General features: G+C 42.7%; 1 pseudogene across 1 annotated transcript in view; it reads left to right on the top strand.

Moving 5' to 3' along the window:
- The first annotated feature begins 7 nt into the window (after positions 1 to 7).
- LOC311111831 (neuron navigator 2-like) overlaps positions 8 to 12,797 on the top strand; it is a 91,713-nt pseudogene continuing 78,923 nt past the window's right edge. The window contains exons 1-4 of the transcript in view: positions 8 to 28; positions 9,266 to 9,338; positions 9,699 to 9,933; positions 12,637 to 12,770. The product of the transcript in view is annotated as a neuron navigator 2-like (transcript). The remainder of the gene's footprint in view (positions 29 to 9,265; positions 9,339 to 9,698; positions 9,934 to 12,636; positions 12,771 to 12,797) is intronic.

Raw genomic sequence — 12,797 nt, 5'->3', positions numbered from 1 at the left:
TGGCTGCCCTAAGAGTCGTTCTCAGATGGTGAGTGACCTTCCTAGGGTTTCCTTCTATTGGTTTGTGTGTTTGGCAGTATAACGTTATAATCCTTGTGGTGGTGTGTGTGTTTTGTTTTGTTTGCTTGTTTGTATGGGAGAGTGTGTGAAGTAACACGTTGCTTTTGATGTCTTGGCTCTCCACAATAGAGTGTCTGTGTTTGTGTGTTTGCTCATACGTGTACTTATATACTCGCGTGTATATGCTGTGCGTACGTGCAGGGCCTTATTTAAGCAGGAAATTAGAATTTAGCTCTGTCTCAGAAGACATTGGTTCAATTTAATGGGTATGGATAGTACTCCTGTTATTTTTACATTTGTGGCTTTGTGGTCAGTCTTTGTAAACATCTGGCCTATAGACAGGCCATTGGCTCTCACTTTAAAGCACCAGAGATTGAGGTTTGGTGTCTGGAAGAGAACCAAATTACTACTAGAAATAAAAACTCTATGTTATCTAGGGGACAAAATCCAGACGGAGAATTCAAGTTACGATGACAATAGAAGCGTTAGCAGGGATGGCGATGTTGTAATGGCTGTGGCTACTGAATAAGGATTCCCTTTTCCCAGGCAAAGGCTTAGTTCTACTGTATATTCATTTCTGTGTTTTTTGTGGTTTGTTGTGGCAGTTTAACATTACAACCCATGAGTGTGAGAGAGAGAGTGTATCTGTGTCCGCGTTTATATGCCAATTAGTCGACTGGTCGATTGTTTGGTCGATAGGCTGTTGGTCGACCAAGGTTTTTTAGTCGAGTAGTAGCAAATATATATATATATATATATATATATACACTACCTTTCAAAAGTTTGGGGTCACTTAGAAATGTCCTTGTTTTCGAAAGAAAAACAATTTTTTTATCCATTAAAATAACATCAAATTGATCAGAAATACAGTGCAGACATTGTTGTAAATGGCTATTGTAGCTGGAAATTGCTGATTTTTAATGGAATATCTACATAGGCGTACAGAGGCCCATTATCAGCAACCATCAGTCCTGTGTTCCAATGGCACGTTGTGTTTGCTAATCCAAGTTTATCATTTTAAAAGGCTAATTGATCATTAGAAAACCGTTTTGCAATTATGTTAGCACAGATGAAAACTGTTGTACTGATTAAAGAAGCAATACAACTGGCCTTCTTGAGACTAGTTGAGTATCTGGAGCATCAGCAATTGTGGGTTCGATTACAGGCTCAAAATGGCCAGAAACAAATAACTTTCTTCTGAAACTCGTCAGTCTATTCTTGTTCTGAGAAATGAAGGCTATTCCATGCGAGAAATTGCCAAGAAACTGAAGATCTCGTACAACGCTGTGTACTACTCCCTTCACAGAACAGCGCAAACTGGCTCTAACCAGCGTAGAAAGAGGAGTGGGAGGCCCCGGTGCACAACTGAGCAAGAGGACAAATACATTAGTGTCTAGTTTGAGAAACAGACGCCTCACAGGTCCTCAACTGGCAGCTTCATTAAATAGTACCCACAAAACACCAGTCTCAACGTCAACAGTGAATAGGCGACTCCGGGAAGCTGCCCGTTGAGGACCTGTGAGGCGTCTGTTTCTCAAACTAGACACTCTAATGTATTTGTCCTCTTGCTTCATTGTGTGAATTGTTTGCATTTGATTGTTAGTGTATATCAATTCCCCATTACATATATCAGCAGTAGTATATTTACCATTCATTCCTATCATTTCTAATCTACAATGTTTGTTTGGTTGTGGTCATTTCTGTTAATGCATTCAATATATTATTATTCCATTCTCATTGTCAGAGTGGACACATTGTTTGCAGAGCGCACAACCTATGTGTGACGAGTACTGAGTATACGAAGAGGCAGGACGCAGACGCAGGAATTAACAAAGTCAAGGTTTACTTAAACAATGACAAAGAGAAATAACAAAGATAGAGTAAACGACATGAAGCTTAACAATCACACACAACATCATAAGTAACAGTCCAGGGCTGAATAGGAGTGGTGATGAGATGAGGTGCAAGTGCACTGGAGGTGATTAGGGTGCGTTGGGTTTCCATTCCGGTGTTGCCGAGGTGGTGCGCTCAGACCGGTGGCTCAGTAGACCGGAGAATCAGAGCGCCGGAGGGGAGCAACGGGAGGAGACGTGACACTATGCTACACTTGAGAAACAACTTTTGGTTTATTTCATTCCATTTACCAGTTTTTTCAATTCAATTTAGTCATTGTCTTTTAAAATAGTCCTACCTGATTACTTCTTATCAGTGCTTGACTTGGACTGAAATAGGTTCCGGTACTCATTTTGGGTGCTGGTACTGTTTATATTTAGGTGCAGGAGCTCCACAATACCGTTGAGCTAATATTCTAAGCAGTTGAAAGTTTGAGGTGCCGGTACTCAGCTCCGGTGAGCTCCTACCTAAGTCAAGCACTGCTTCTTATCCCTTGCACAAATAGCCAACAGCTGTGTCTGTCCCGAGCACCACTGAGGGCCCAGAATATTTTATACAATGTTGCAGCGCAAGCTTCTGCTGGACCCAATTTAATAGTTGAAACAATGTTTCAAGTTCATTGCAGATAGGCCATGCGTAGCCAATATGATTTATAGGATACATTTTTGAAATCAGCATAATTTCTACCTGCAGGCTGCAATGTTTTTATTTGTTGGCTTTATGTAGGCTATTTTTACATAGTTGGCAATGGCAATAGAAGTTACTTTTTAGGTTTGTACATTTTCATTTAGATTTGGATAACATTTTGATTAACCACATAACAATGATTTTGAGATAGGAAGACATTATTATAAATGAAATGAAAATGTGCATGTGAACCACAACTGGCATGCAGATCGGTAGAAATGGTAAGATAAATTGGCATTCCACATGAGAATGGTTGCCGACTCCTAGTGTAGCCTAATACCGGCAACTTCAGGAGAGTAATGGCAGAATCTGCGAAAGCCAGCAGGAGTGGGAGGAGAATGGTTGGTTCAGGTTCAGGTTTTTTTCTTGTGGTTATCTAGATCTCTGGCATCCTCTTGAGTCATTTGTGTGTTATTTCATCAAACAGTAAGCTTAAAGCATCAGACAAGCTCAATGCATATAGTTGATTTTATAAAAAGACATAGGGTGTGTCTATATATGGAAAAATACACCTTTAAAAAAATTTACCAATCGATTGGTCGAAAGAACAGACGACTTTCAGTCGACCAAGATTTATTTTAGTCGGAGACAGCCCTAAATTTAGAGTACTCGCATCTTAGCTTGAAACGGGACTGTAGGCAAAAGTTTGCAGTATGCTATATGTTGTTCCAATTACTGGTTGTTCTGATACACAACTGAAAACAAATCTGAACATATTTTCACTGCACTTGACACACTCCAAACAATAAACACTTCTTAGAGTTAGACATTTTGTCAGTGCGTATACATTTTACCTGCTAAATCATTTTACATTTGTAAATTTCGAGTACTCGTACTGCTTGTGATTTTTTTTTTTTTTTTTTTTTTTACTGCAATGGGAAACTAGCCGGTATCCCTCCTCTGAATGTGGAGGGTTTTAAATTGTGCCATTGTGCCAGTTGAAGGATAATTTTGGCTGCTAGCCAGACCACCCCCCCCCCCCCCCCCCACCAACACACGCGCACACACACACACACACAGGAATCAGTCAGTCAGCCGGTCCTCTCAAGGGTTCCTTCTCTCTGTGTCTCCACTATCAATTAGCCGGGTCCCATTAGAGGTTGATTATGCCCTCCAGTCGCCAGTAATTGAGACGTTCCAGGTTGCCTCTTGTCTCTGTAGTCCCTCTCTGGTCTATGTTCCTCTCTGTGTCTTTGTTCTGTACAGTGATTATAACCTTCTCTAAAACCTCTCTTAGCTTACCTCTGACTCCCACTGTTAGCATTTTACAGCAAGAGGTTGAGGAGACAGTGGGCTCACGCTGTGTGTTTAAGTGTGTGTGTGTGTTTGTGTGTGTGTTTCTCTGTTTGGCCTGAGCTGAGAGATATTTGATGGGGATGCGTGTGTTTGTGTGTGTCACTACTGTGTGTCATGTGCATGTGTGAGCTCTTCAGCTGAAACTGAAGCGCTCAAGCAGTGCTGGAGGCAGGTGCAAACAGTCATTATGCACATGTCTGCTGCTTTGTGCATTTTAATACAGAGTGAAAACACACACACACACTTTCCCTGTTAGCCAGCCACTCAACACCCATGACCTACTGAGAGCTCCATTACAACACTTGACTTGATTGCTGTGGTAAAGCTGCATTCAAAACCCTGAAAAGCTGCTGGCAATTAACAACTCTGCACTTAACCTCTTGTTTTAAACCAGCAAACATGTAAACAAGCTTAGGACATATAATGGAGTGATATAGGGCCTTTTTCTCACCATCTTGCTCATTTTCCTGTTCATTCTTGTAGCATCTCAGTCTTTCAGATGAGTGGGGAATAGTTGTTTTTACAACTGTCAGATCCTACATCTGTGGCCCTCGCACAGGCACAGACACACACACACACACACACAAGCGCCCCTTTTACCGCTAGTCCCTCCCAGTCTCATACCCTTGCCACCCAGGAAATAACCATAGCTTTCGCAGTGACATGCTCTCATTGGGGTAGTGTTGACACAGAGGTGCTAAAACCACACAGGACGCTCCTGCACCCCACTCACATACCCCTGAAGTACTTTAGGTCTGTCAGAGGCCTACTTCTTACTGTGGAGGGATACATTCGTGTCACACACACACACACACACACACACACACACACACACACACTGCTCTGTTGTTCGGGTAGATTTATTGATGTGGATTGTTTAATTGCAGTGTGTGTCGTGTTTCTGAGTCACAATGTTTTATTTCCAACTTCCTGTTTCGCCCTCAGTTTGGCTCTAGTTCAGAGAGATTTGTTTCTCTCTCCTCTACTGGGAACAAACATTACTACTAACTCCATACAGGTAGATACAGTAGGCCTCTCTGAAAACTAGGACTTAGGAGGCTTCATAAGCCCTCAGAGAATGTCAAATGGAGTTTCCTCCTTTACATCAAGGCATTGTCAGTTCTAAACTTCAACCCGTGTTTCACCTTCAGGTGCCACTCAAAGCCATGACAGCTGTAAGCCTGCCAAAACAGCGTTTGACTTAAGTGTATGCTGTTATATACAGCGTCAGGTTATCATGACTGACATTCCTTCCGTGTCCCAACGGTTCAGTACTAAGGCCTTGGTCAGTCATAGATTATGTGACTACTGTATTTACATATTACATGATCATATAGATTGTATTGATTGATAATGTGAGTCCCCACTGTGATGCGTGATTTGAAAGAGTCAGGCGCAGGAGGGTAAATCACAGTATACCGAGTTTATTCCGTAATCCAGCGTAACCAGTCCAGTGCGCAAAACAGGCGCACTGGAACAAACATGCACGCGGGGAAAATACCCCGGCAATACAAAATACTGAGCTCAACCGAGCTACTAATCCTCACAATAAACAATCACCCACAAGGACAAGGGGGGCAGAGGGAACACTTAAACACGTACTAATGATGGGAATATGAACCAGGTGTGTGTAATTGACAAGACAAGACAAATGGAATGATGAGATGAGGAGCGGTAGTGGCTAGAAGGCCGGTGACAACGAACACCGAAGCCTGCCCAATCAAGGAGGGGAGGCAGCTTCGGAGGAAGTCGTGACACACACAGGTGAATAGTGGAAGCGGGATACCACTAGCAGGATACTGTCTGAAGTGAATGTGTAATCAGGTGTATGACAGCTAGCGTGCGTTCCTGCATACATGTGTGTGTGTGTGTGTGATACCCACCTGTATCAGCTGGTCAAACTCCATTTAATCAGATGCAAGTGCAGAGCAATCACAGGTGCCGTGCCGCGTAGTGTTGCTAGGCAACCCCGTATGGAGGAGTGTCACCTGTTTGACCACAAGGTATAGGCTTTGCAACGGTTTGGGTTAGTACTCCTCCTCATCCCTCTCTCCTCCTCATCCCTCTCTCCTCCTCACCTCCTTATCTGTGGGTAGAGAATTGTATTTATCTCATTTCTTGTCGCTCTGTGTCCTCTTCTGTATCTAGACCGCACTCAGTTGATTGTTTCACTGTAAAGTACTGTAGGATTGGTGCTATTGGTTTGTGTTTTCTTATGTGTTGGGTTACTTGGCACTTGGGTGCCAGTATTACCAGCTTTCAAAGAAGGTAGTTGTGTAACACTATGAAACTGTTTAGTTGTATTAAATGGGGAGGTACAGTACGTTAAAGTTGTGTTATGTGTTGTGTTGACCTACTACAGGGTTGTTGACTCTCTAAAACCATAATGTAAGGGTATTGTAAAGAGAGAGAGGTATTTACGGGGTTAGTGTTATCTCGGTTCACAGGTGAGGTCAACTCAGTGAAACTGTCTGAGAGAGTGAAAGGTGGGAGGAGAAACACATAGAAGCCGACTCAGTCATGTCATAAGACAGGATTCCTTAAGACATGAACAAAGCTTCCGGTGAGGGGGCGTACACACACACACACACACACACACACACACACACACACACACACACACACACACACACACACACACACACACACACACAAACAATAGATTCTCTGTGGTGTATGAAAGTGTTTGTTCATAGGGTAGTTGCAGGGCCGGCCCTACTGTGCTGCTAGCTGGCTTAGACCCAGCATGTGATGACAGCCTTAGAGAGAGGTGTGTGTGTCTGAGAGAGAGCCACAGTACAGTAGAACAGTGGTTAGTGTGATACTGTATTTGCTGTGATCATGCCTTCAAGACAGGTTCCGAGAACTTGCTAGGGAAGAGGGAACACTATGGAAATATTGCAATAGAATTGTATCTTGGTTATGAAACTTGTATTTTGCAATTACGACGGTTGGTATTTTGTATTATTTTGTAATAATAATAGTAATTTTTAGGCAGTGTAATTTGTCATTATTGTTGATTTAATTATGTAATTATTGTCGATGTCTAGGTGGCCATATAACTGAATGGTCCAGTTTCTAAAAAATTTGGGATTGCAAGTTATACAGTTGCGGTGTAATTTGAGTACTACTTGTGTTCCAGTGTTCAATCTACCTGCAGGGTTAGACTATCTGTTGCTGTGTCTAGTGTGTGTTTAGTGTATAGGGTGGAGAGGGAGAGACGTATATACTCCATCACGGTTACGTGTGTTGTCCCCATGACGTCAAAGCTAGGCACAACACCTATTGACTCAGTGGCTTTATTACATTCTAATGAATAACCAGACTGTATTTACTCAAGGTTTATTAATCGTTGATGAGAAGAGCACTCACTGATCAGAACAGAGGAGAGAAAGAAGAGGAGATACCAGAAGAGAGGACAGGACAGGAGAGGATGAGGGGAATACAAGAAAACTAGAAAAGCATATAAGGACATGAGAGGATGAGGGGATGAGGGGAAGATAGGAGTGGACAAGTGGACAAGTGAGAGAGGAGGAGTGGCAAATAGGCAGTTGTGTTTGAAGTAGAAAACTCATCGTCAAAGCATCTGTCTCCTCCTTTGGTTTTCTATTCCAACAGTTTGATGATTTCTCACTTTTCCGCACTACACTGGAATTCCCAAAGTTGAAATTCTGAATTGATCCCATGTTTGAATACAGATTAAATTTGTTTTCTAAAGTTTATGAGCACTGTTTGCTCTCTCAGCAAGTGTTTTTATTTAGCCAGAAGCATCTTTATTTGTACCCCGTCAGTACCAGGGGTATTTGGGTCAGGGGTATATCAGAGAAGGGGTCAGGGCAGTATTTTAGTAGTGTTGATATATGTGTGTGTGCGTGTGCATGAGTGCCTGCGTGTGTATGGTTGCGGGTATATCACAAGGAAGATGGTGACATTTAAGTGGAGGGGTATCTCAGTCAAGCTGAGGGTGTTTTAGTAGGGTCTGGGGGGTATTTCAGGGTGGCTGGCGGGTAGTTCAGTGAGGCAATGGTGGCATTTGGATCTGGGGTATTTAAAAAGACAAGGGGTATTTTAGTGAGTGGGAGATATTTTAACTTTGTAGCGAGCAGAGCCTGGTCTAAATTCCTCCAGGTTCTCAGTCTGTGTGCTCCCTGACCTCCTAGCATGTGTCGCCCTATAACAGCTGTTCTGGGGTCAGCGGGTCACAGAGATGACAGAGGGTCCACACTGCTGTTACAGCTCACTCACTGACCTGGAGTCTGCTTCTGTTTCATCATATGACATCATTGAAATGTCTGATCTAGAATCATAGGGCTAGAAGGATGATATTGATATTAATGTGTTGAATAGGTATTGTTATTTTAGTTTGTTTGCTATAAAGTATGATGCGTTATTTTTCTAATAACTAAACCCAATTCACTCTAATAGAAGGTAATTGTGATTGCTTCTATTTCAGTAAGCTGTTTATGTATTCTAGGTCTGCTTATAGCATTGGGTGTGTATAGTTTGCAGAAACAATGGTGGACCTGTTTTCAAGGTGGTTTGTAGTAAGTGCTTTGGTGGAAAATGTAATGCTGCAGTGTATTACTAGGGTGCACCCACTACTTATTACCGATGGTGGAGATGAATTATGCCTAGGTATATAGCACAAGACGGATTCCGTTAAGGTTCCTTAATTGAACAGTCAAGATAGTCTTAATGGCTGCTCCTCAACAGTATGAACAGTGAAAATGACAGCTGCTGTGGCATATGAATCAATTGTTATATTGCTCAGTCCCTCCCTGTTTGTTCACCTGAACCTGACCGTTGACAACCTTTGTTCGCCCCTGTTTTTATTGATGATGTCATTCGATGACTCAGTTTTATTTTGTTCACTTGGTGATGACATGTGCAGCCAATGGGTTGTATCGAAATAGGGTCACATGACCCCAAGCAAATTCTGTCGACCTATCATATCACCTGGCTGTCGATTTGTTGACAGCTCAGCACAGCTGGGTCAGTATGGTTGCATTGGCTGGTATCTTAGTAACAGGGTCAAAGTAGAATGCTTCGTCGTCTAAGGTACTCCAGTAGTGGTGTATGTCTGGCTTATTTGAATACTGCTTTGACTAGGCTATGTCATTAAACAATCTACTCACCTTACTCAGGTCGGCACTCTGCGAAGTCAATCCCTGTAAGCATGTCACTAAACCCTAAGGCTGGCAATGTGTTTGTGATTGCTATTTTTGAGTAGGCTGCTGATAGCTGCTTATGCGTTATGACTGTGTTAAATCTGAATGTAAATTCAGAAGCACCTGTTCTAAGTTCTCTCTGTCTCTCTCTTCCCCTCCAGATTGAGAACATTGATGCCTGCCTCAGTTTCCTGGCAGCCAAAGGAGTCAACATACAGGGCCTGTCTGCAGAAGGTAAACTCACACTCACCATCACACACCTGCTGAGACTACATTGACTGACTGTAGTGGCTAGAATATTGTGTTGTGAGCTTGTAACTTACTTTTCTGTTTTAATCTCATCTCTCTCTCTCTCCTTCCTCTCTCTCTCTCTCTCTCTCTCTCTCTCTCTCTCTCTCTCTCTCTCTCTCTCTCTCTCTCTCTCTCTCTCTCTCTCTCTCTCTCTCTCTCTCTCTTCTCTCTCTCTCTCTCTCTCTCTCTCTCTCTCTCTCCTCTCTCTCTCTCTCTCTCTCTCTCTCTCTCTCTCTCTCTCTCTCTCTCTCTCTCTCTCTCCTGTCTGTTTATTTACCTCTCTCCCCTGCTCTCCTTACACAGAGATCCGGAATGGGAATCTGAAGGCCATTCTGGGGGCTCTTCTTCAGCCTGTCTCGCTTCAAGCAGCAGCAGGCCCACCGCCAGTACTCCCAGCCCCAGAGCCCTCACCCTCCCTGAGCCAGCAGACCAGCGCCCCTGCCCAGCTCAGCAGCCACCCTGCCCCCCCTACGCATGAGACTCCGGACCCCACAGCACAAGCAGCCCAGAAAACAGCACAGGCCGAGATGCAGTCCAGGTAAGCCTGTTGGATCACCGCTACACTGATGCATTTTGGAAGATGTAGTTCATAATACTTTGAATTTTAGATGTCTTCCCTCTTGCTGATGTCATCAATGTTCAATTTATAATTTCTGTCTTTTTGCCTCTCTCTTTCCAGTTGTCTTAGCTCCAGTCTTCTGGAAATGTAAAATGGTCCATTCTGTCTCTCTCCTGTCCTCCATACGCTCTCCTTCTCTTTCTTTTTCTCTCTCCTCTAGGGATGGGTCTCAGAGTAAACTGCTCAAGTTTTCCCTTGGTCAGAAAAAGTCCTCTAGGTCAGCTCTTTTTCTGTCCCTCTTTCTCTCTCTCTTCTTTGTGGTCATGCATCTTCCTCCTCCACTCCTCATCTTCTAATTCTCCCCCTTTCCTCACTATTTCCAGAGTAGGTAGAAGTTGCCCATAACAACTGATACAGGGTCAGATCTTTTTCAACATGTAATGGTTATGGTTACTAGGTTACTATAGAGGGTTATTAATATGATCCTAGATCTGTGGTAAGGGCAACTTCTATCTGAAACTACTATTCTACTCTGCATGAGTTTTGAAGAGAGGGTACTCCTGTCTGACTCTGGCATCACGCCTCATTTGGCATGTCTGCTTAATGGGGTGTGAGGGACCTTTAGATAACGTGTGTGTGTGTGCGTGTGTGCGCGCGCACAAGAATGTGAGAGAGCACGTCTCATGAGAGAGCACGTCTCACTGTGAATATGACCTTAATAATTAACAGAGATGGAGGAGTGGGTGGGTGGCTTGAATTTGGTTGTGTGTTATGATAACCGATAGGGTAGGTCACTACTACTATCTACTACTACTGTACTGTGTACTGTGAGATAATGGGCGGCAGGTAGCTTAGTGGTTAAGAGCGTTGTGCCAGTAACCGAAAGGTCGCTGGTTCTAATCCCCGAGCCGACTAGGTGAAAGATCTGTTGATGTGCCCTTGAGCAAGGCACTTAACCTAATTGCTCCTGTAAGTTGCTCTGGATAAGAGCGTCTGCTAAATGACTAATTATTTATTTATTATTTCATGTTTATTCAGTGATGTATCGCATACTTTATCCATTCATCTGGGCCGTATTCATAAAGTATCATAAAGTAGGAGGACAGACCTAGGATTATATCATTATAATCATAATATATCATTATATGACTAAAATGTAAATGTAATTATCAAAAAGAAGGACCTAATCCTAGATTAACCCTCCTACTCTGAGACGCTTTATGAATAATGGCCATGAACTTTGTTTTACAAGCGTGTCACTGTTTTCTACACTAAATGACTGCATTAAATGAAGTGAAATTGAGGATGTGTTGTTGTTGCATGCTGCCTAACCCAGCATAGCAGGCGAAAAAAAAAGATGCCTGAACGGAGTCCCCACATCCATTTATCAGGGGCAACAGAATTAGGTTGAAAATACTGTATACCTCAAAACTGGAAACGTCCGCTTTTTGCCAACCCAGCGGAGAGTGCATGCTGTCCATCCCTGGTAGTGTTTTTGCATTGCACCTGCTCCCTGTCCAATTGACCTAAAAAACTATGCAATAGCCCCACCCTCTGGTCAGCATGTGTAACTGCAGGTCAATATTCAGCTGGGCATAAATACAATCAATATCTGGAAAGGTGTTTTTCTCTCTCCTTTTCAGATTGGAATGCGTTTCTCCTCCACTGCTTTACCTTTTAATCTTTATTTTTTATATTCTTACTTTCTCGACTTGAATGAAAACTGTCTTGACGTGCAGCCAAGGGGGAGCATAGGTGACATTAGGATAATTTCATGATTACGATTTAATGTGGCCACATCCTGAATGAGAACGGACAGAATACTTTTCATCAGTGAATTGTAAACAGTGTATATCATGATTAGGCTAGCAGTGAAGCCTGTGACTTAATATCTCACTCAGAATTAAATAATGTATTACATTTTGTAGCTCAGTTGGTAGAGCATGGTTCTTGCAATGCCAGAATAGTGGGTTCGATTCCTGGGGTCACCCATACGTAAAATGTATGCATTGCAAGTAAGTCGACTTTAAGTCCCTTTTAGATAAAAGTGTCTGCTAAATAAAATTAAATAAATATAAATAATATAAATATTGTTTAGACACTAAATATTTTCAGTGTGTTAATTTAAGAACGCTCATGTCACCATAGTCTTTATTGTCGGACATGAATGACTTCCTATAGCCCAGAACATAGTTTAATTCATGAGACAGTTAGTTCACAGGCTAACAGTCTTTCTAATCACCATAATTGAAAGTCAATTGAGCTAGACCTATTCTCCCACTAACAAAAGCCACTGCAGTCCTGCTTGGCCATGTTAAGGGATTTTTGATGTTTTTAAAGGTCACTCAATCAGAGTGGCAATAACGAAATAAGAGTTGTTATGTTCTACACCGGTATTGAACTACCGGTCATAATCTGTTTTTCAGACCAATGACGACAGCCAATTATGTTTACTCCACTGATGCTGAATTAGCAGTTTATAGGCTTATGTGAAAGATGGACCCGGCTGGAATAGAGTGTTGAATATTGACTTTGACTCCTGGCTATTGCTACACAAGAGATTAGCTAATAATATGGAGGTACAGATAGGTGGAAAAATATTGGACGTTTAATGAATGTATTGCCTAATCCTTGCTCTTTGTGCCATTGAGTGTAAACGCTATATTGCTCTCTCTCTCTCAGACTTCCAGGCCCTAGTGCGAGGGTGTCCACTGCTGGCAGTGACATCGCACCTCGCGGGTCGGTCGGTGCCGCCGGCAACCGGCGCAGTCAGGGCTTCACAGACAAGACCAAACCAGCCACTCACCTGCACAAAGGTATGTCTGTCCTTCACACACACACAT

This window comes from Coregonus lavaretus, assembly GCF_964263955.1.
Source record: "Coregonus lavaretus genome assembly, chromosome: 37".
Classification (NCBI taxonomy): domain Eukaryota; kingdom Metazoa; phylum Chordata; class Actinopteri; order Salmoniformes; family Salmonidae; genus Coregonus; species Coregonus lavaretus.
This window is presented reverse-complemented; position numbering and strand designations above follow the sequence as displayed.